The following is a 24958-nucleotide window of genomic DNA, read 5'->3' on the forward strand; positions in this document are numbered from 1 at the left end:
AAAAATAATAGAATAGTGTATGGTTTCCATTTGAAAAAATCATGTTTCATCAGTTTTCTCGATGTTTTAGGTAAAAATTTCGACCACCCTGTAAATTATTTTCGAAAAAATTCGATGGACCTGTTCATGACTTGATGCTTAAGGTGTGATTCTGTGAAATTTCACATTTTCAACTGTTACCGTCTATGAGTTATGATTTGTTCGGAGTGGTGCTGTAACTGTTAAATTTTTCAGAAAAAAATTAATATCTCGAAAACTAACAAATTTGGATATAGGCATTGTTATATAAAGTGTGCTAAAGACCCTGTATAGTTCCTTTAAGAAAAAGATAACTTCCATTGTTTTGGAGACTTTTCATCCAGAAATGATTTTCAGAAAATATCAACTGCATTTTATTGTTCTGAATTAAAAAATGACTTTCAACAAAACTTGAAACAAAAAGCGGAATCAAGGAACACTAACGGATTGAAAAAACTGCTTGCTCATTTCAACAAATGTTAGGTAACTCTGAAAACAAAATAATGGAAAATGAAAATTCGGAAATATGACTTTGTCAAAAAGTTTATTGATATAGGCCATATTCCAAACAGATCATTATTTACTTTTATATACATTCACTGTTAAAATCAGCGATAACATCTAGGAGAATATTTTCCAACAAGTTATACCCAAAAAATCAGTTAGATATAAATAGATGAGGTTTAGATTTGGAAATTAGGCTAAGGCCCTCCTCCAGGCGCTAATATTGTTGATAAATGCGCCTCGAGAAGAGTGCTGCAGTTTTGGTGTTTTGGAGCAGTGCTTATTTTGAAGAAAGTAGAATCATGGAGACTATAATATGAGATCAGTCGTATCAAGTACACAAAAAAAAATATTCAAAAACTGACACTGCTGATACGGAAAAAGTGCACAACGAATTCTCTAGAAACTGTGCCTTCATCGTGGGAAACACACTTTCTTCCGCTACTTTAACATAGATCAAACGCCATATAAAACAAGTCGACTGTTAATTAATTTCATTTTATAATGTATTCAAATTAAAATTACAATTTTCTCCGATACATATCTCCAATAAATAATATCTGCGAGCGGAATAGAAAAAGTATTATATAATGCATGAACAGTTCAAAATAAAAACAAAAATACGTAAAACGAGTTTAGCTGTTACATTTTATCGTGTGAATTTCTATGCTGAACGAAAAGCTTTTATACATATAACCTGATTTATTTAGATATTCTCGTAAAGTAAGAAACAGTTATCATTTAGATTCGCAACTGAATCTACGAGATACATGATGTTTTATGAATTCACGGGTAAATGTTTCTAAGAAAAGACGTGGTTACAGATATAAACGGTCGGTTTGTTAGGTTCTATCATTATTCGATGTTTGGATAGTAATAATGATCATTCATTTTCACAATATTGTATATATTATTGAGTTTATTTGTTGTAAATTAAGAGATGAAAAGAAAAGAGTTTGAGGGGAATTATAATTTTGAAATTTAGACCAGCCTTACTTTGAAAGGCGAAATTTACAGCCATTAGAAAAGTAAAAATTCGGGACGAAGGAAATTGATTTAGGAAAAATTTCAAATAATTTTTCGAGTCGTTTCATTGTGGCTAATTCCATAGGAGATGAAGCAAAATTCAACTGAAATTTATATTCTGCAGAGTCAAAAGCCAAACATTGATCATACCTAGTTTTTTCAAATTCTACCCTTGAGGGAGGGAAAGAGGGGGCTGGACCTTACTTATGACACATTCCTCGTTTATTGACGTCGAAAACATAAAACTCCGAACTGAGCCTCTTTGCTAGATAAAACGACTTGTTATCTCAAAGAGAACGTGAAGTGGGCAAGACCTTCTCATGGTAGGCTACTCGATACAGAAGGTTTTAAATTTAGCAGCTCTGATGCTTCTTCTATGATATGAATTTTTGGTGGTTTGGCAAAAAGCAATCCTTAAGGGGTCGAAAGCGGAGATGGACTCTCTGGTTGCACTTAGTGAGGGCATCCATACCCGTTTTTTTTATATAAATGTGTCTCTGAAAGGTGAAAAGCAGTCAGGACCTTCTCATGTTTCGAAAGAGCTCGAAATCGCTCGAGAGCTCAGCTAGGCTCGAGACCCTCCAGCTTGGGCTTGAATAATTGCGGCTTGGAATAACGCAATCAAGAAACATGGAGACTTAGGAGCTGTTGCGCTCGATATTTCTAAGGCCTTTGACCGTGTATGGCATAAGGGTTTGCTGGCCAAACTTCGGTGCTATGGCTTGTCAGATCATTTTTGTGGATGGCTCTCCAGCTTCCTGAAAAAACGTTTTCGGCAGGTGGCCGTCGATAGATTTCTCTCGGATACTTTTACCATCAACGCTGGTGCTCCCCAGTGATCCATATTCTCTCCATCCCTCTTTTTATTGTATTTTATTGTAAAAAGCCAAGAATCTAATTTATTGCTTTACTGACGACAGCACACTTGTCCCGTCATTCCTTTTGAATTCCTTAATGCGCTGGGAATCGGTACTCGGCGGGGTACTATGGCCGAGCCCTAGTAACTTTTCGAGATTTCCCTTGATGTGACAGAAACTGAATTAGGGTTCGAACCTTCAGCATTTAATATTCTAATCGCATTCAAATATGAGTTTCCAATATACTCTTCGTTTAGAATTAACTCAGAACGACAAAAAAGTAAAACTAGTTATAGAAAAGAAATATACCGAGAAGAGGAGGTATTTTCCGCAGCCTATATATGAATGGAGAATTACACCAATATGAATGTTTATTTTGTTACGAGTATTGGATGCACGAGACGGTACAGTCCAGATTCGTCACCACACTTACCAACAGAATTCCTCATTCGCTACATCAAGCCACAATATATACATAACTTTATTGATGGTAATTCATACCGGTTCCCCGAATAACACTGTCATTAGAGCTGTAACGTAACCATTTATTGCAGACTAGGTCAGTGTATCAGAGGCCTGATACTTATTATTAGCAAGTTAACAAAGAGGAGTTTGAAACACTCGTTTACGATGTTGCATTCATACAGGATGTTATGAAAATATTCAATATGGTTTCGTCAATTATGATTTAAGAAATTACAGCGACTACTGCTACAATTGAACAAAATGAAAACGTTTAAGGATGCCAAGTTATTCAGTGGAATTAGCAATATCACCTAAACTTTTGTTTCCTGCTTTCTTTGGGTTTTCGATCTTTTGCTATCAAATTCTATATCCACAAAACATCTGCTAAGGCAAACTGAAAAATTCGCCTTAGAAGTTGATCAGTAAATAATTTATAATATATTACATGATACAAAATTAATTGAATTATGATTTCTGAAGGTGATCACTTGGTGATCGCAACACTTGTGGAGGTGTTAAAATAACGGTTTGGTGTTGGGAAAAAACTCCAGTAATATTTACTGATAGGAACTGTCAAAAAAATTACTGAAGTAAATGAGTTGAATACACAACGAAAATTTAGAGTGTTTTCGTAACTAATCGACTTTTCAGAAAGACGAAAACTCAAAATTTATAGTTCTTCCAAATAAACAAAAAATTTTCAGAAATTCATACCGGATTGGTCCGAATTTATAAGGCATATAAAGTAAATCAAATTCAAAAACGTAACTTGGAAGGAAATCAATCAGCCATAGTGAGGAAACACTCTTAATATTGATAACCATTAAATTTGTAATAAATATATAAATTCCAATAAGCTCTTACCGATCATTCGGAGAACTATAAATATTTACCACGCCCACAAGTATATTTACCCAGTAGCTACGGAAAAAACCAATGGCGGAATGAAAATAATATTTATACTTTGTGGTCTGACAATCTTCTGAGTTTTTAACTATCAGACTAGTGTACTTCCATTCAAAATTAGAACCAAATATTTATATGATTCGTAATAAATAGTTTTGTGCAGAATATTTTTCATTCTTTGATTGCAGAAAATATTTTCCGAATTATTACAATGAAGTTCAAGCAGCCGTATTCGTAATTGGTTTGAATGATTGGAATTTCATAATCAAATTCAATTTCAGATAGCATGGTTATCAGCGAGTCAGCTGAATAATTTTTTCTGAAAATGCTTAATGATTTCGCAAATCATTGCCTAATAATAAACGAATCAATAGAAGGTAAACCTGTAGGATTGATGAAGAGAAATCCCAACACAAGTGAATAATTGTTTTCTCATAAATTAGCAGCAGTGAAAAAGTATAGTGATTTTTTCATATTTTATGCAAAACAAACTGCAGCCCGTAACCATTTTTCCTGTTCTCAAAATACTGCAAAGATTGTATATTTATTCGAAAAAATTTTGCATCAGACATTTTCATTCTTACCAGGTACAACTATACAAATATTCGTGATCAGTATCAATCACCATATCTATTGAAATATATTGAGGTTTTACGAACTTCTGCTGCTGCTGTCAATAAATGAATATATTATAAAACTTATCTCTTCCTATACATCTGAAACACATAAGTACATCTCTAACAGCTGGTTAACGAAAAAATAGATTTTAACAGATTTTAATAATGAAAAGAGAAATGAAAATTTCTATGTTTTTTACCACTTTAAACAGATTCTAATAGATTGACAGAACAATTTTATTTTCAATTTTATATTATTATGTATTTATATTTTCAAGTTCCATATTGAATAATATTAGTGTTCAAACTCAACTGTTCATATTTTTTCATACTTTCGTCAATGTTCAATTCATAGTTTTTCACTCGGTTTTACTGTAAGAATATTATTCAATGGCAAAAAATCCACAACTCCATAAATTATAGGGCATGAAGAAGCTTCCCATTAGAAGCGAAAGCTTGGCAAAGTAGAGCAGAGTTTTGATTTTTTGACTGAGTGACCCCGTTAATCATTTTACTGTATATATATTTATTTGTATTGTGAATTTCTCTATTTTAGTATAATTGATTTTTTACATGCTGTAGAGTCTCTGGAAATAAACTGATTTGATTTCATTTGATTTTATCATCCGGTGCTATCAGGCTATAAGTTCTCTTTTCTGCAATGAGAAGATTGAAAAACAAATTAAATAAGTTTGTATATTTCTAAATTTTCATTCTTGAAATCTAGAAGAAGACTTTCAGAAAATAAAATAGGTAACTATCAAATCGCTACTATAACCTAAAATGTACGAAATAGAGAATATAGAGAGTTTACCTTTTCAGCAAATGAACTGAAGATATTGCACCTGACTATTTTAAATGAACAGTTTTGAATTTATTGAGAACACTTCTTTCCCATCAGAAAAAATATTGTCTTTCATTGTTGTTTGTTTTGGTGTGGAAAAGGTTTTTCAGTAAATTAATTTTACGCCAGACGTACTAAATCCTATGTATCAAAAAGGGTTTGAAAACAGTATAAAGAGTGGAGCATGTTCGAAACGTTCATATTTGTCAGTTTTCATTTCTATACAGAAAAAATATATCCTTATCCCCAAATGTACAGTATGTTAAAAAAGTAAAGGAAGCCCATAGCTAAAAACTAGTCATATGATTGATCTCCCCTGTCTTTTGATCAGAAGGAATGCTATTTTCCTCAAGAGAGGGGTTAGGTCTTTTATTGACAAACGATTTGGATGGAAAGACTAACGACAAATGACAAAAATCAATAAAATAAATGAACATAAAAACACACCGACAAAACAACACTAGCAAAACAATTACAAATTCATAAGTGTAAAATAATGTATGTCATCTTTTGACAACTCCACGTATGTAGGTAATGTGTGCAAACCATGTTCATCCTTCATCTCATCTTGGCATACGGAATTTCCAAAGGAAAGTGTAATGCAGTTTTTCTTGCTCGTTTCAGCAAGATTTTCTGAAGCAACTGCTTGGTTGATATCGATTTCATTTATATGGCTTCCTGAAAATGCATCCGAGGATGATTTCATATGGTTTTATGATTTATTCAATTATTCTTCAGTGTCTGAAGATAAATACATCTCATAGGCCGACTCTTATTAATATTGATACAGGAATAACAAGCTGTAACCAATAAATGTAGATTGAACCGTGAGATCATAGGATACGAATATTTGTTGGTGTTTTTTGACGTTTGCAATGCGGAGGTTATAGCTTTGGAGTAGAGAATCCAAATGTTTCAGATGAAGGATCACCCAAGACAAGTCAAACCTCATTCCGATTATAGTTGGGTGCTTGTAGCTTACTAACTACTCTGGAAGCTTCTTGAAGTACAGTCAGATCCCTAAACCTGCAGAATCAGCTGTTACATTACTTTGGCTCATTGATTTTTCCGAAGAAGGTGTTAAGGCATCACCAAGTTTTATCTTGGCAATTTTGGATTATTCTCTGAGTATCGAAATAGTGCACATGCCTTGCTACTAACGAAAATCAGGACAATTTGTACAGACTCACAACTCCTGAAGTACCAATGCATTTCACCTTTATCATGGCTGCCGGGAAGTTTAACAAGTAAAGTAACAAGGATTGCACGGAACACAAGACTAATGACCGTAGGAGACGACGCTTTTGAGATCAAAAATAAAGGAAAATAAATTACTGATTTCTTATATGTGACTTTAGTATTATCAACAGTTCCTATCAAATTTGATTCATCAAATCGTAAACAAATGAGACTGGACTTGTTTCTATTGTGTATAGAACTAGTATCTTTGAAGGTAATTCCGCCAGATAACGACAGTAAAACTCCCAGACGTTAACCGTAAAATAAACAAACAAAACGATGAACCTAATGAAAACAGCCACTGCCAATGTCAAGATTGTTTTCCAGTGGGATATGAATCTTCAAAATAAACCTCTTTGCTGTCGTTAAGCATTGCTATTCATTATATATGAGGCATACCCAATTTCTTCCCGTTTAGATGAAAATAAGCCAAATTTACGGCTCAAATTTGTTATAAACTGCTTATAAAGTCATTTCATATATTGACCTCTATTTTGGTAGCAACAATTTGACAGATAAATGCGTTTTTTGAGCCTCACATTTTGAGAAACTGCTTTAATACTACAAGAATCATAAATATTAATTTCATGATCGGAAAATATAACAATTTTAAGGAACGGGAAAAAATCTCTTCCTAAAAAGGTTTTATATGTTTTTTCAATCAAAAATGATGTTAGGTTTCTCATATCAGTTACCTATTACTTTACCTGTTACGGCGAAATTTCTCATACCTGAAAAGTTTGCGAAGAACAAACATATTACATTTTTTAGACAAAAAAAGTATTTCTCGGGAAAATTTTCACATATTAAAGTTTTATATCGAATGAAAGATAATAAAGTAAAATGTAATTATTCGAAATTATATAGGTAGAAGGGATACGATGGATAAACGTTTCATTAACCAAACTTAATATTTCAAGTTTCGAAAAGGCTGCAGCCTGAACGGCTTCACACAGGCTCTGCTTTTGGAAACATAACATCCCACTTCTTATTAGTTTTGGATAAGTTAGGAGAATAGAGTGAACATGATGAATCTGTTATATAGCTAAAATCACACGGAATTTTCAATTGAAACTGCAAATCCCGGAACAATTTCTTATTCGGGAAAGAAAGTTTTTGGCTTTCTACTACTCCATCTGATACAAAAAAAAGGGATGAGAGAATCTTCCAAAGAAAGGAAGGAAGTAATCAATTTGAAACTCTTTACATGAATGTGTAGATCATGCAAAGAAGTAACTTTCAGACACAAACTTAAAGAAAATTCTCCTGAAACAGCTACTTTCATATAAACATTGAATACACGAAAGAAAATAATTCTTTCGAAACAAATACTTCTATATGAACACTGAATTATACAGAAGATACTTTTCTCTACTCAGTTTGTGTCTGAAAGTTACTTCTTTGCATGATCTACACATTCATGTATAGAGTTTCAAATTGATTACTTCCTTCCTTTCTTTGGAAGATTCTCTCATCCCTTTTTTTGTATCAGATGGAGTAGTAGAAAGCCAAAAACTTTCTTTCCCAAAAAATTAATCACTCCTAAAAACATAACCCCTTCAATTCAATTTCTTATTCATTTTGTGGATAAAAAACAGTTTCAATAGTGGTTACCTTGAATTGATATCCGATGGTTGTTCTATCTACAAGAACAAACTGATGACTTACATCAAACATCAAGAGGAATCGATTAAACCAATTGGGTTTACCAGCTAAAATATGATCTTCATCTTAATGCTCTAAAACTAACAAATAGAATGTACCATGTTAATGTGGGGCATTGGGCATTGTCTGCCAATCACAAGTAAATCTAAAAATTATAATGAATAGCTAACAAAGGACCTGTATAAAGTAGTACAGGGAACAAAATCGTTGAAATGTGTGTCATGAAAAGAATTAAGAGAATATACAATAATATAAGATACATCAGTATTTTCCAATACTAAAACGCCACATGTGTGGTCGACAAAAAACTCCAACCATAAAAAACCGAGGGCCCCAACGTAGTCCATTGCAGCTTCACTGCATCAATGAATCAATACCAGAAAGTACTTTTTCGTAAATCACATCAGCAGCGCAATAGTAACCGGAAAAGTTGAAAGGATTTCTGAATAGCGATTCAACAGGCTAGTGATATTATTCTAATCGAAAATTTGTGGATAACCGCAATAATAATTTTCCATCTTTGGTCCAGCAATTACTCAAGTTCATGCCTGCTAGTGAATTGGATTCCGATGATTAAAATTGCAGTGTTAACTGTTCATTTTTATTCAGAAAATATTTGTCTCACTTGAAGACTAATGAAATATAATGAATTTCTTCTCGCTTTCCATGACGATTAAGAACTTCATGAGGTTTATTGACATGTGTCGGTCTCTGGATGAATTAGCAATCCAACAAATGAGACATTATCAGTATTTTTCGAAAACTGTAGGACCACTGTATTTGATAATATGGCACCTTCATTGAGGCTGACGTACTGCCAGCAAATAAATGATTTATTTCAATTAATAGCATTATTATATTTATCTTCCCTTCAACGAAAATGTATTTGAAGAATCTTATCTATTCTGAAGGTTGAAGATTTAGACAATTATTGTTCAGAAAAGTTTGAAGAAATTAGAAATACTCGTGAGAAAAAAATTAGTGAATTATTAAAAATATTCAAATATGTCAGTTGAACAGGGAAAATGTTATCACAAAGTGAGAAGAAATTAACAATGGGTCTGAATTTCAAAAAATATAAGAATTCTATTTTGTAAAGAAAACAACGTATATTTTCTCAATAAAAATATTAGTCAAAGTGAAACGTCAACAACATACAAACAATGAAATTAAAAAATGAAAAAAAGGAATGTAAAACAGGAAAAAAAACTCATAAAAATCAAAAAGTAACTATGTAAATACCTTCAAAAAATCCGTTCAATTTTGATTTCTTCCATGGAAAAAGATTATATGGTCGGTCGGTAAAAAATTTCTCAAAAAGGTTATAAAAACCATATAATTTATACCAAATTCATATGATTGCGTATTGTAAAATATATTGAAAATGAAATTCTCTCAACAGAGGTCCTTTCCTGATGTCAAATAAAATACGTTTCAATAAATCTTACGGCAAAATGAACTCACTAGAAACACAAATATTCACAGTACGAATACTTTTCAAGGTAAGAATATATTTTTTCATTGCCACTGATCACTCAAGGTTTCAATTGATTCCTAATTCCATCACTTCCCTGTCACATGTCATTAAATAACCTCATCCATTGCAGCGCCCTCTCTGAAGCCGATTAAGCAACTGTAGTCTGCTACCATTCGATAAGTCGGAAAAATTATGTATATAATTGTGAGAGAGATCGAAAAGAAAGTAACTTTCAAAAATAGAGATCTGAATGCAATACTTATAAAATGTTAAATAAAGGTCATTTGAATCCTTTATCGAACCTCGCTTCTCTAATCTAACGAAAACAGGGTAAATTTTTATTTGAGCTTATTTATCACTGATAAGAGAGTTCCAAGTTCGTTTCTTTCTGCAATGAAAAATATATCTAAAAAATAATTTTTAGTGTAGCTTCAAACGTTGAAGCGGTTTGGCATTTTTTCCACAGAACAGTTATAGTGACGTTTAACATGTGTTTGTTTTCTTCAACCCTGATTGTTTGATGATTAGTGGTAATCTGATGAGATTTTTCTTCAATTATCAGATACAGACATCAATTCGTAAGAGCGTGACTAGGTCATGACAGACTGTTATACTACGTCAAATTGTGTGGATAAATATTTGAGAAGGTCGGATAAATATCTATTGCTGATGATTTCGTCAAAATGGCGATAGCATGATACGACGTAGATTCATTTTTTCTTCGGATAAACAGATTTGATATGTGATTGTTCGAAATTAGTCGTTTTTTTTTCAGAATTGTCATGGGTCATAAAAATAAGGTAAGCTTCTTGTGGTTACTAGATTCACTTAGAACTTTTCCATTCTATCAATTTTTAGGCATTATATCATTTGCTTACCGTGAATTGTTGGGATAGATTTGGATTCCTAATAATAAATACTAATTTTGAGAATCAGATCAGATCAGATTATTGATCATACCACAGGCGGTACACATTTTCGGTATTTCTCAATCTTACTGTAATAATCTGCAATTTCGTGAAGAGAATATAATGAAAAAAAATGTCATCATGGAAATTTAATGAACTGAGACAAATGTTAATTAGGAATTAATAAAATAATTTCAATGTGAAGAGTCACTCAAATTTACACAAGATAAAATTCAGATTTTCCAGTGGTGAACTTGAAATACATGAAACGAATTATATTCAATAAAAATCAGAATAATTCAGGTAAATAGTTATTTTTAAGGAAGTTGAAACAACTTCGAAGTGAGTAATATCTTCAACATGATATCATAAAAAATTAAAATGAACCCTTTGTTCTAAGATGACATGATAGGTGGACCTTGGAACTACTGACGTGAAATGAAACTATTAAAAACACTTTTCCCCCACCAGAACAGAAATTCTGTCTTTCGGCGCGCATTTCTTGATGATGCTAACTTGGTGAGAGAAACGCGCATCGAGAGACGGCATTTTTGTTGTGGTGAAATGGATAAGTAAAATATCTAGAGGAGTAGATATAGTTCTTCATCTACCTGGCGTGCCAGGAATAATCAAATATTCCGAACTGTTTTAATTTTTCTGAGCTCATCGAAGTACATACATTTATTATAAATTCCTTCAGTTGTTCTATTTGCATAGGATAGAGAAAATAACTTTTTTCTAATTTCTACTGAAATTTTTATTTGTTACGGCCGGTTTCAGTTTATTAAGACATTCTCAAGTAAATTAGTAAAGTAAGTAATATGAATTTCTACAAAATAAATAGGTCATCAATTGAACAAGTGTTTTTATTGTATCTGAATTTTTATTAGATTACTAACTTTCATTTCGAGATTGTATTATATGGTTTGCTCAATAGTTTTGAATCTACGAGTTTGAGCTTTAGATATGTACAGGCAAAGTTGTATTTTCAAATATCAAATTCGGTCAACTCTATCGGTATCAAGTCTATCGAAATCAGATGAAAATCATAATCCGGAAATACAAGAATGTGTAGTAGATTCAATATAATAATTCATGAATCTTGGTTTTCCAAAAGCACTAAAAGAAATACCGAAACAAAATATAATTCAGAGTGCCTGTATATGAACATCTTCTAGGATCAAATAATTATACAGTGTATAAAAGCCAAATGGAATAAATTCATTATTTACTACACATATTTAACTACTGTACATATTTAAAAAAATCACGAAACACGTCAAATGTAAATTATAATTTGACATTCTTCAACATAAAAATGCCACCCCTACCTACCTTCGAATGACAGATACAACCCCCAATGTTTTAAATAGGAAGTATATATTTGTGATATATCGTTTGTAAGGTTTCTTCATTCTCTATTCAAAAATGTTATCGGTTTCAAGTTTATTGCAACAATTAAGATAAAATAAATTAAAATCATGTGGTGACCGAAATTCGATGAAATACACTCAAAAACTAAAATGTAATCCAAAACGTAATGAAATGTAGAATACGAAAAAGAACTATGGATGTTAACGAAGTAGATGTTCAAAATGTTCACCGCGAACGTCTTGGCTACATCCTAATCTCAAATAAAACTCTCTTCTAACATAATTTAACATAACAGGCGTGACCGACCTAATCGCAAGCGTTATTCGTTCTTTCAAGTGATTCAAATCTGAAGGTTTAGTTTTGTATAAAAAGAAATCTATTGATGAAAGATCAGGTGATCACGCTGGCCATTCAATCGATCTTCGATTGAGAAATGTTGAGAAATGTTGTATCGAGGTATTGCCGGACATTAATTTGGTAATGTGGTGGTGCTCCATCCTGCTGAAACCATACTATATTTACTGGAACTTGTGGGTTTCCTGGATCAGGATATAAATTTGCTAAACTTGGAATAACATCGTTTTGAAGTAGTGCCAAATAATTATCGCCATTCATGGTGCCCTCAATAAAAAAGGGACCAATAATATGATTTCTTATGATCCCTGCCCAAACAATAACCTTTTGAGGGTATTGCGTGTGTTCGTCTCTCATCCAGTGAGGATTTTCCGTTGACCAGTAGCAACAATTTTGCTGATTAGCATGTCCGTTAAAAGACAAAGTACACTCATCAGAAAACATAACGTCTTCTAATTGGATGATATTGTTATCCAACATGTCCATCATTTGCTCACAAAAATGAGTTCTTGTATACAAATCGTCTTACATAAGCTCATGAGTAGGTATCATTTTATAGGGATGCATTTTATTTTCTTTCAATATGTTTACTATCGATGTATGGCTAACATTGAAAGTAGTGGATACCTGTCTACTTGATGTATGTGGGAGATATGAGCGGTAAATTAGGAAATTTCTCATGAAATAGGCAAGCTACTTCCTATTGTGTTCAGGTTTTATCTCCGTAACCGATCATTTGTAAAACTGTTATTATAACACTGACAACTGATATTGTAACATACAAAACAAGTTGACAAGGCGTTTTAAACTAACGTTGCCACGGAGATTATTTACAGTTTTTTAAAGGATACCATCTAAAAAGAACATTGCTATGGTTTTTGCTTACTTTGCTTGCAATAAGTTTTGAATGTGTTTTATCGAATTTCGGTAAGCACATCATTTAAATTTATTTTATCATAATTGTTTCAATAAACTTAAAAGCGATAATATTTTTGAATAGAGAATGGAAAAACCTTTCAAACGATATATCAAAAGCGTATACTTCCCATTCATAAAATTGGGGGTTGACCCTGTCATTCGACGGGGGTTGAAGGTGGAGGTAACATTTTTCCGTTTGAGTATGTCAATCATAATTTAGATATGACGTGAATTTATTCCATTCGGCTTTTACACACTGCTACTGCTACGTTTCCTGAGTACAATTGAAAATACAGACAGACAATGATTTTTAAGCAATAAAAAAATATTTCCAATTGAATGAATTAGCATAGATACTAAATAAAACATAGGTACTATATGTTTTTCAAAAACTCCATAAAATTTCAATATATTCAATGTCTTTCGGAACTCAATGACACTTCATTAGATTCAAGTTTAATTTTAGAAGTTTCTTTATTTTTTTTGAAAAACGAGAATAAGGTGTATCCCGAAATGTAGCCATACGCGAAAATAGGCAAGGTTTATATAATATAAGTGTTACTGGGAAGTTGGATACTATTCCTATCTTCATTATATTTGAACGCAGTGAGATTTCTGGAAAAATTCAATAAAATACCCTTCATACTTGATTTATTTTGATTTTTTTTTTATATCAGGGGAGTAACATCTCATAAATGTCAAGAATAACTTGTTTACTTTCGCAAGTGACATTTACAAAGTTATATAAACCTCTCTATTCTTTTTCAAAAACCTATCATTATGATTGAACCTATTATTATGAATATATTTTTTATTTACCAAATTTACAAGTGAGATTTGATATGTCTAATAATCACAATACTTTTAATTGATACTTTTGTTCTCTATATATTTCAATGAAATAGACGTCTAAGTTTTCGTAACATTCACAAAAAATGCGACATACAAAATGGTGGATAAGTGAAGCAATTTTGATATTGAGATAGAAAACGGGTTGTGTACAAATATTCCAGTGGGAGGAGTTTAATATTTTTATTTCCAAGTTCGCCTGAGAGGTTTTGTTTACTGATTTGGTTCATTATGGTATAAGGGTTTTTTGCTCAATTTAGATTCAGTTAGGTATAGTTCATATAAAAGTATTTGTTTCTTAAGTTATTTTATTTCCTATAGTTTAAATCTGGTAATCCGTTAATCAGCTGTCGCCCCCATTCGAACGACAACTCTCAGAAGTTGAGAAACTTGTACGAGCTAAGGAATAATGAGGTCTTTCGTTTTAACGTGTGATTCCTAACACGGTTCAATGTTTATATGAAAGTAGTTGTTTCGAGAGATTTTCTGGCAGATTTTCTCCACATTTTAAAGATGGAGAAGCAGAAAGCCAAAACTTCTTTCCTAAAAATTAATCTCTTCTATAAAAATACCTCTTTCAATTCAAGTTATGTATTATGTACAAGACCATTCACATCTGCGCCGATCGGGGCTTCAATCCATTACCGGAACATGTAGAAAAAGTAACAAGACGATAAGCCCGCAGATACATTTCTACACCACCGTTGCCATCTAGCGGAATGATTAAGAAACTTGTATTCAAATCGACAAACTCAGCTCATTATTTAAATGGTCATGAACTAACATGCGATTTGAAGAAAAGGCATAATTACCCCTGTTAATAATGTAAGAATTTTTGTCATGCCACATTCGGTTACAATTATATAATATCAATGGGAAACATTTGTTTCTCACCTGCGGCTATTACGTAACTTTTTCACTCGAATGTTGATCATCATGATTTTATTCTCGTTTTTTCCATCGAAACACCTTTTCAAAAATGTAAACTTAATTATGAATAAAATGCGCTTATTAATATGACATCGACTAATGATTGCGTCCGCATAATTTATATACGTTGCATTTTCTTTCGACCTTGTATATGTATAAATGCGGATTTATTCTTTTTTTATGGAAATAAGAATTACAACAGGATTACAAATGATTAGAGGGTTGCAGTGAGCAACCCTCTTTTCACTCAATTAGTTCAAGTAAATTATTTCCTATTACAAATATTTCATACCTACTACTGAGAAAATGTTCTACAAAGAAAAAGAAAAAAATCTACACTGCATTTTTTTGGCGCAGGAATTTTTAAAACTGTAGAGTTTTATGTAGGAAGTGATTTAAATTAAAATGAGTTAAAGAGTATAACTGTAGTAATGAATCGAAGAGGTTTTGTATTAAAGTGTATAATATATTAAAATTCTTGCAAAGCGCTTTCGACTTTCGTCGAAATAACTGTAGTATTTCATGATTCATTACTGGAATTCGCTATAGACAATTATATTTCTGTTATATCGATCAGGGCATTTATTTTCAAGTATCTCATTTATTTTGAAGAACTCGAAAAGTCGAAACATGTTGGTGACTAGAGTCACGTTTTTAAAATACCTATAATAATAATGTTTCTTCTTTGAATTGAAAGGGTTATATTTTTAGGAGTGAATAATTTTTGGGAAAAAAAATTGTAGGTTTACTACTACTCCATCTTGATACAAAAATTGTGGGAATCTTCCAAAGAATGGAACGAAGCAATCAATTTTAAAAGAAGTATGTCTATACATAGATGTTTAGATCATGCAAAGAAGTAACTTTCACACAAACTTGAAGGATAAGCCCCCCTTAAACAACTACTCTCATATAAACATTGAATTACACGAAAGAAAAATTATTTCGAAACAAATACTTTTATATGAACACTGAATTATTCAAAAAACAATTTTCTTCACTCAGTTTGTATTCCAAACATTCGTTATGGAGTAAAATACAGATATCATTCACAGGAGTTCTACTTTAAATGAATGGTAACAAATTGCACTTATATGGAACACATCGATGTTTCGCCGTAAGCATGTTATGTCACGGGATGAACTTGATCTATTCATGTCATCGATGACATCGTAATGACATTCTTTCGCTTATTTGAATAAATCCCAGCCAAAAGAATGTTGTTTCTTCTGTTTTTGAAAAACACCCAAGTTTCTAATGTAGAATATAAAAGCATTCGTTACCCGACAAAAATCGTATTATCCATTCAAATGATTTATAGTTAACTGTTTGCTTCAACAATTCATTAACTTAATAATTCATACAACGAAATATATTTCCTAAAATCATTTCTACAAATAGAAATTGTCGAGGATTGGCGAAAAAAAGGTTTTGAATTGCATTCGATTCAAAAGTATTACATGTCAAAACATTCACATTTTGGACATATGTCCTACTGCGCCATAAAAAAATATCTCCAAAGAGACAAAAATTGTTTAACCTCGGTCATATTCTTTGCAACAAAAGGTTACATTTGGTTTGCTGAATTTAGATTTACGAAGGTTTCCATTTAAGTGTTATTTTAATTATAATGACCAAAATACTACTGACACTGACTAAAATAAAACGAGTGTTGTTGTTTATCCTAATTTTTATTTCTTAAAATTCACGTTCAATAAAAAAACAAACATATATTATCCAAATCTACATCAAACTAATCTTCACAGATATATATTTCAAACACCATACAGATCAAACGACCTAATGAAGTTGTAAGAATTAAAAGGGCAGACAGTTATAAATACTTAGGAATCTATCTAGATTGTAACTTGAAATGGTACATGTAAATTATGAATGGAAGAAATTGAGGAGTATTCTATACAGGATGAAACACTATTCGAATATACTCATCACAAGTCAAATAAAAATATTATACTACGCGCTGATCGAGAGCCATCTCAATTATGGAGTCATTGCTTGGGGTGCAACCAATAAAACATTTTTCATAAACCTGGAAAAAATGCTGAAAATGATTTTCAAAGTATACTTACCCTACCGAACAATATTTTGATGAATCGAAAATCTTGGATATTAGAACAATTATATTTTGTGAGCACTGTAGCCCGCCAACATATATACAAAGCAAGTCTAACAGTCATCAGTCATTCATACCTAACACGGCAAGAATCGAACATGTCGCAAATAGCAAGACCATCAGAAAACATACTACAAAGAAATGTCTTCTACTTAGGTCAAAAACTTTATAATGAGTTACCAAAAACTTTGAAAAATATACAGAACTTAAGAGTTTTCAAACGAAAAACCAAGTTATGGGTTCTCCAAATCCCCCACCTCCAAATATCAATATGTTGATGTAAAAAATATGTATTACTTATAAAACTTATTCATTTTTTTTAAGACGTTTCACTCTGATATATAAGTTGAATCAGACTTAGAAATGTATTATTTCTCTTGTGATTTTGTGTAATTTGGGTATATGTCTATAAATGTATAGCTTATAGTTAAGCTTCTCACGCTCAAGGTTTACCTTTTGTGAGTTATCTTGATTTATTTGCAACGAATTATTTTTCATACTAATTCTGTATAACTGTGTAAATTGATTGAAAATATGTGAATAAATTTGAAAAAAAAAACAGAGCGGCCACGCTGAGGACAAAACACAAGCACTATAGAAAAATACTTATAGCGCTCTAAGAGCTGTGCCTGTGCGAATGTAGCGATTCACGTTGGATTTTAATCGATGAGGATTAAATTCATTTGGAAAAACGTTCTCAGGAACGTATTCCATATAAACGCACTTCTCTAAAATAATGAGTTTTTAAACAGTTAAAGTTCGAGATGTACTGAGTTGAACCTCAAAACGATGAACATGAACATAAAAGTAGCTAAAGAAGAAAGACAAATTTCCAACCTTTCTTCGATATTCCAGACTGTCAAGGTTGCAAGGGATGTTCGCGTCTCCAATCAGACGGATGGCTCTTTTCTGGATAGAATCCAGCAACGTCAGGGTATGCTTAGTGGCGGAGTTCCATACATGAGAACAATACTCTAAAGAACGTCTGATCTGAGCTTTATAAAGCATCAAGAGTTGCTGAGGTTTGTACAGTTTTCTGCGACATGATTCCAGCGATTCCAGCGACATGATTATGCCAAGACATAATGGTGTCCATGTTAACCCCCAACAAATTTATCGAAGCAGAAAGCGGAATTGTCTAGGTTTTATGGTATCGAATTGAACCTGGTTAGTTTCACCCAAATTCTAAATTACTTCTAGATCCTCAATGAGCTATAACACCTTCTGCTGCCGGTGAAGATGTGCATCCGTCGCCGATGTCCCGAATTCCGAATAGAATGCCCAGACAAGCGTGCTATCGTCAGCAAAACAAAACATTGGATTCGTTTTTTATAATAAAAAGAGGATTGGAAACAATAAGGATTCTGAGGAACACCAGCGTTGGTGGTAAAAATATTCGAGAGATATCTATCCGCGACCACTTACAGAGAATGTTCTTTCAGGAAGCTGAAGAGCTATACATAAAAATGATCCGACAAGACATAGCATCGAAGTTTGGCCAGCAAACACTCATGCCATACACGGTCAAAGGCCTTAGAAATATCAAGCGCAACAGCTTTTGACTCTCCATGTTATTCCAAATATGGGTGACATATGATAGAAGGTCGCCTTTTGATCTTTGTTTCCGAAAGCCATATTGATGATCGCTCAAGATGTTAAAGCCTTCCAAATATTGTAGGATATTCTGGTTCACAGCATGATTCTCCATGATTTTTGATATCTCTGATATCAAAGCCACCGGTCTATAGTTATTTGAAAGATTTTTCTTATCCTTTTTGGGAATAGGCTGAAAGCGAGCAATTTTCCAACAAGAAGGGTGAACCCCTTCCTTGTAGGACAGGTTGAAAAGTCTGCAAAATACTAATGCGAGTTCATTTGCACACTTTTTAAGTACGATGAAGAGCACTTCATCAGAACCAGACACCTTATCGATATTGAGCTCTTTCAAAATTCGCCTGATTAAACGTTCGATAAGTAATTTCCAGCATTGTTGCTTCTAGTGTGGGAATAGTTATGTTGTGCTTTTCCCAGAAAATCGACTATAGAGTGGGACGCAAATTGTTCAGCTAGTAACTTTGCCTATTCTTTGGCTGTTGTTGCAATTGAACCACTTGCTTGTGTCAGTGGTGAAATTGTGGATTTTGTAAAGATTTTATTAACAGCTTTAGCTACCGATCAGAAGAATCTAGGCCCGTTGGGATTGGCAAGGAGTTTATCCCTTATTCTCTGATTTTGAAGTTCTTTGCTTTCATTAATTTCAAGTTTGCAGTTGTTGCGAGCATTGACAAACCTTGTTTGGTTGTCGGCACTAGGATTTTTGCGCCACTGCTGGTAGACGAGATTTTTGGAGGCGACAGCTTGCTCGCAGTTTTTGTTGAACCAAGGTTTGCCGTTAGAAGTTTCATTGGAAAAGGAATATATGCATCCATGGATGATACTGATGTTTCGGAGCAAAATTTGTGATGGAAATATTGTACTGAAAATAATGTCAAATAGTTATAACTGATGAGCATTACAACTATCCACTATACCTCCACTATATTTTTATTTGTCGTAGTTGTTTCACTTGTTAACCGTCGCTTGTGATTTCGTTGTTTGCCCGAGCAAGCCCGCGTTCTGAACTAATCTCAGTAGTAATTTGTCTCTTCGGCTGGGCGCCCTCATCTTTGTACTCCAATCGAAGGCCGTGGATATTCTTCGAACTCTTCCAGTTCATTGACATCATATCGTCATCATTGCTATGATGACGATGTGATATCACAACATAGAAGTCAGATTAGCAAGTTCATTTGAAGGAACCAACGGTTTTGCTCTAACCTAAAAGTAGTTGAGAAGTGATAGAAAGAGTTAAAAATTGAAGATCCATGAGTCTCATGCCAAAAACAATCTGTGGTTACTTTGTAGCATTTTATTTTATTTTTCATATATTCTTTACTAAGGTTGGCTCGAGGCTGTATTTTATCAGTAGTACCTTGACGAATTAAAACTGTTTTGCAGAGTGACATGCGGTAAAAATATTAAAGAATTTTTTAAAAAAACACACACATTAAATCTGGAACAATCATTCGATCTCGCTGTAAAACTATTTAGATGTTTCTGCACATTTGTTCCCGGCAGGAAGAAACTCATTATCAAAAATTAATACAGTTTAGCAATGTGTGGTATAGAATCCTTATCTTATTGGAATATCTAAGTAAGTGCTTCCCAAAAAATGTACCATTCTCATAATTTACTTCTAACAGATATTAATCACCCCTACACAAACGTTCGTATAATTTTATAATAATGGTTCAGCAAATTTTATGCAGTATGTCGATTTTTCATTTCATCTAGTCCATACTTGAGGACGGTGTTTATATGATTTATTTGTTTCGAGGTTGGGGTTCTTGAAGCGGCTTGTTTGTTATTTTAAATTCCAAGAAAGATTAATTTGTACTCATTTTTTATCAGCACCTGAAGGGCTCGATGAAACAAGATTATACAGTGGCATTTATTTGTTTCGAAGAAAAACCAAATGAGGTGGGTATTGTTAAAATAAAAGGTATCATAGTTATTTATTTTACTCTATATCCGAACAGAGACAGATATCTGCAGTTTATTTTGCTGAACCAATCCTGAACATGATTCATCACTTGGTTCATAACGGCACTACTGCAAGATTTCTCATTAATGTCGGTGATCATTCTGATCACCAACATTGAAAGGATATAGAAATTATTACCACGAAAACTCAAAACTATCAACCAGTGGCACTAACCCCTCTTCAAACTGAAGACAAGCTCTGACCACCAATAAAGCTCATCTGATTTTTAGATTCCAACGAAAATCAATTTCATTTGATAGACGCAATATTTCTCCGCTTCACCATTAGATGGGTCATTTTCACAGTTCCGGGTTTTCAGTTGTGCTCATTTCGACCTCCTGAAATAAATATGATGAATTACATCTTTTACTTTTTGAAGTAATTTCGATTCTCTTTGCCTTTAATTTTCAGCCTATTCTTATTTTTTGCTCTGACTTATTTCCTGAAGCTAGATTTCCTGGAGCTAGATTTTTCATAATCAGTTGAGTTCTCCGTTGCTTCGATTATTCGACTGTTTGTAAGTTTTTTCTGCAATTAATGATTGCTGATTCTTTCGCAAGAGATGAAACAATGCGATCCCATCAGAACAAAACCTGTCATCTGTATCTGTAGAGTAGGGAGAGTGAGTGTAAGCCCACAGCACTTAGGCCACATGTGACCCATTGTACATCCTCTCGAGGAGTTGTCCTCCTAGGTCATCGTCCATTCAGTCGTTTCCAGGAAGGTGGACAGGTCACTGGGAGACATCTCCTTTATATCGGCAGGTGTAGGCCAAGACTCGCCGAAACACTCTCTTATTGACGATAACTCCGAGCACTCGCATACGACATGCCTGACAGTCTCATCTTCCTGTTCAACATTCTGCATAGAGGTGTGTCCACTAGCCCCATATTATGGAGGTGTTTCCTTAGTTGACAGTCAGAAGTCCTACTGTTAAGCGTAGATTTTTCCTGGTCATCGCCAGATATTTCTTAGGCGCCATCTTCCCAGGGTCGCCCAAAGTGATCCTGGCAAGATTGCACCCTTTGATTCCATCCCATCTCTTTAGGGATTGAGCATGGGTGTAACATTTGGCTAGTTCCGCAATTGTCGAAGTCATCAGGCCGTAGGTGCCACTGGGTCCTAAAATTCTTAGTCCAGCCGCTTCCGTGGCTAAAAAGTCGGCACTGCGATTACCTTTACTCTTGTCGTGCCCTTCAACCCATCTCAGGATAATGTTATTATCAACCGAGGCCTAGGCTGAATCTTGGTGACACTCTAGTACTATCTGTTCAAGGCTAATAGGGCTTGTCTGCTGTCAGTGCAGCATTAACCAATAACCAACACTCAATAGCTGGGTTGCAAGAAGGGTTTGAGACTTCTAGAAAGATCTGACAGAATTGACCCATTCCAAGGCATTCACGCAACTTACGAAGTGTGTCTCCTGTTGTCTAAAAGATATCCTCATATGTCACTTTCCTTAATTTATCATATAAAGAGACTTGAGGTATTTGGATCCGGTGAACCTTCTGTTTAGAATATGGTGAAACTTTAGAGCACATAATGTGTTTTGCCGTGAACCGTTTTAGGTTTTCAATGTTTCACAGAGTTTCACTTTCATCATCTGACCTGACCATTCACCAGATGAGCTAAACAGTTTCGTTGGGAAGCTGAACTTATTTGGGGAAGTTTGAATTGGTACAAGACACAGTTAAACGTAGAGGGTCGTATAAACACACTCACTTTGAACCCTACCTACCCTAGTACCAGCTTTTTCTCGCTGCCAGCAAACAATGCATTTTTATTTTCTCAAATTAATTTTTGAGTTAATTTTAATCAATACAGTCAAAGAACACATAGAAGTAATGGAAAGTGTAGTAATCATTCGGTCATTTTGATAATTCAATATTACTCAGTCAGATAGGTACTACAACAAACATTATCTGTTACTCCGGAAAAAAAAATTAAATATTTCATAACATTCTTGGAAGAAACAGCTCTCGAACTTGAAATACCACAGTATCGAAATACCACTGAAAATAAAATTTTCAATTTTTACTTTACTGACTCCTAATTGAAATTGCCAAAATCTTGTACTGGAATGAACAAGATTCTTGATCAAATTTTATTCAAAATTTCATAGGAGTAATGCACGATATCACGATATCACTACCATCAATACTACCACTTTTTCAGTTTTAAACTGAAAGCGCCAGTTGTTAGCGGAAAAAAATATTCAAATTTTGTTTTCCGCTTTCATTACTGCAGCGTATAGCAGAATGCGAATATTATGAAAAAAATATATATGGAACTACTGATCACCGTTTTTTACTTCTTTCATGAAAAGATTCACAAAAAACTTACGTGAGGATTTATGAAAGTTTTTGATGAAACAATTCCTATTTCATCTTCCCTTTGTCAATTTTCATTTGAATAATTATTGATTACAATTTTCGCCTACATAAAAAACATCCAAATCCTTTTCAATTTTTACTTTACTGACTCCTAATTGAAATTGCCAAAATCTTGTACTGGAATGAACAAGATTCTTGATCAAATTTCATTCAAAATTTCATAGGAGTTGATAGAATTTTCATCGGAAATTCATCAGTTCACGATAAGGCAATAAAAAAAGAATAATTGGCGTGATTAAAAACTCATTTCTCATTCAAAAATAATCTGAATGGAACATGACTACTAAGTTGCTTGAATTTTGTATTATGTCAATACCTCTGATTCTTTAAGTTCATGAAAAATGAGATCATATAATTATTTCAAATAGTAAACGTTTGAAATTTAGGAGCGTACTTATATATTTTTTTTTTTTTTATTAAGATCCTTATATATTGGGATGACTTCTATCATAAAGATCACATTGCGATAATGATAAGGATAGGAAAAGAAATTAAATATGTGCTAGAGCTCAGTAGATGTAAAATACTTTTCAAAAGTGATACCTACAGTGAAACAATTCAATAGATTGAAAAAAAGTTGTTGATAAGAAAGTAAATGGACTTCATTTGAGTAATGAAACACCCTACTATACATCTACTAGTCGAATTGTGCTTGAGAATTGAGAATTCAGATAAATTAAATCTGGGAATACCTGCAAATTATCAATAAGCAAAAAGGTGAAAGTAGCTTCAATAAATGTCTTCATCTGTTAAAATTTGGCAATTGATTGATCGCAGTTTTCGTGAGAGCATAATAGCGGTGTATCACCAGTGTATGTCACACATTTGTTCAGAAAGAACATTCATTGAATTATAAACAAAAAATGGCCCAGGAACAGACCCCTGTGGGACACTATAGTTTGAAGGCAAAAAACCAATGAGGACTTCGTGATGGATCAATACACTGTACCTCAAACTTCCATCAAACTCTGTGTTTTCACTGATTATATCGACATTGAACCCTCATACAAACATGACTCGTTTTGTTGTGCAGTTTCCTTCCCATAGTATAACTTCTATCATTGTGTAAATGTAGATAATATTGTTTCTAACACCTTTTCAATAACCAAATAGAAATCTTGCTCAAAACATTATCTGCCGGTATACATCAAACGGAATTATTCAAAATCAAATTTACTAGATATTTTAATGTTTCATGAACTTATAGATGAATATTAACTCAAAGTATGGTCATCTTTTTTTTTAATTTTTTAGAAGAGGTAACTTATTTGGAAAAACGAGATTTTGTCTTTCTACTTTTCCATCTTGATACAAAAAAACTTGGGAATCTTCCAAAGAAGCAATCAATTTCAAAAGAGTATTTTTATACAAAGATGTATAGATCATGCAAAAAAGTAACTTTCAGGCACAATATGGAAGAAATATCTCTTTCGAAACACGTACTTTCATATAAACATTAAACTACACGAAAAAAAAATACTTTAGAAACAAATACTTTTATATGAATACTGAGTTATACGAAAAACACTTTTCTCTATTCAATTTATTTTCCAGTTTGTTTTCATTTGGAAAGCAATGTTCGAGAATATTATCAAAAATAAATTCAAATGATGAAACTTAAAAAAAGTTGATTTTCATTTGAAACTTCTTGATATTTTTGCAAAGTTTTCCTAGCAATAATGCAGTTTATAACTTCTAATGGTTTTGTCACTTTATGCTGAAATTGAATTTCGCTTATATCGCCATATGGTTGAAACTGCATTCCCAGGTATTATATAACGGTAGGTTATCTCTTGAATCCCCAAATGCAATAAATTTGATGAATGTCAATATCGCATAATATATCATTGGTACAGTTTCTCGCCCAAATAAAAATGAAGCGGATTACTCCAAACTA

The 24958-nt window shown here is 33.0% G+C and overlaps 1 protein-coding gene and 1 long non-coding RNA gene across 2 annotated transcripts in view; one reads left to right on the top strand and one right to left on the bottom strand.

Moving 5' to 3' along the window:
- Positions 1–368: 368 nt before the first annotated feature.
- On the bottom strand, positions 369–9933 carry LOC141486430 (uncharacterized). Its single transcript, XR_012467834.1, has 2 exons — positions 9384–9933; positions 369–5915 (listed from the first exon to the last, which is right to left on the bottom strand). It is a non-coding gene; the product is annotated as an uncharacterized lncRNA (long non-coding RNA).
- Positions 9934–10018: 85 nt separating this feature from the next.
- The window catches only part of LOC111502719 (uncharacterized), a 157860-nt gene continuing 142920 nt past the window's right edge, over positions 10019–24958 (top strand). Inside the window, 1 exon segment of the mRNA XM_074184376.1 lies at positions 10019–10418. The gene's annotated coding sequence lies outside the window, so the exon portion shown is untranslated.

The sequence above is a fragment of the Leptinotarsa decemlineata genome, unplaced genomic scaffold, assembly GCF_025532065.1.
Source record: "Leptinotarsa decemlineata unplaced genomic scaffold, Ldec_3_MD MMD2_tig00026354_RagTag_RagTag, whole genome shotgun sequence".
In the NCBI taxonomy this organism is placed as follows: domain Eukaryota; kingdom Metazoa; phylum Arthropoda; class Insecta; order Coleoptera; family Chrysomelidae; genus Leptinotarsa; species Leptinotarsa decemlineata.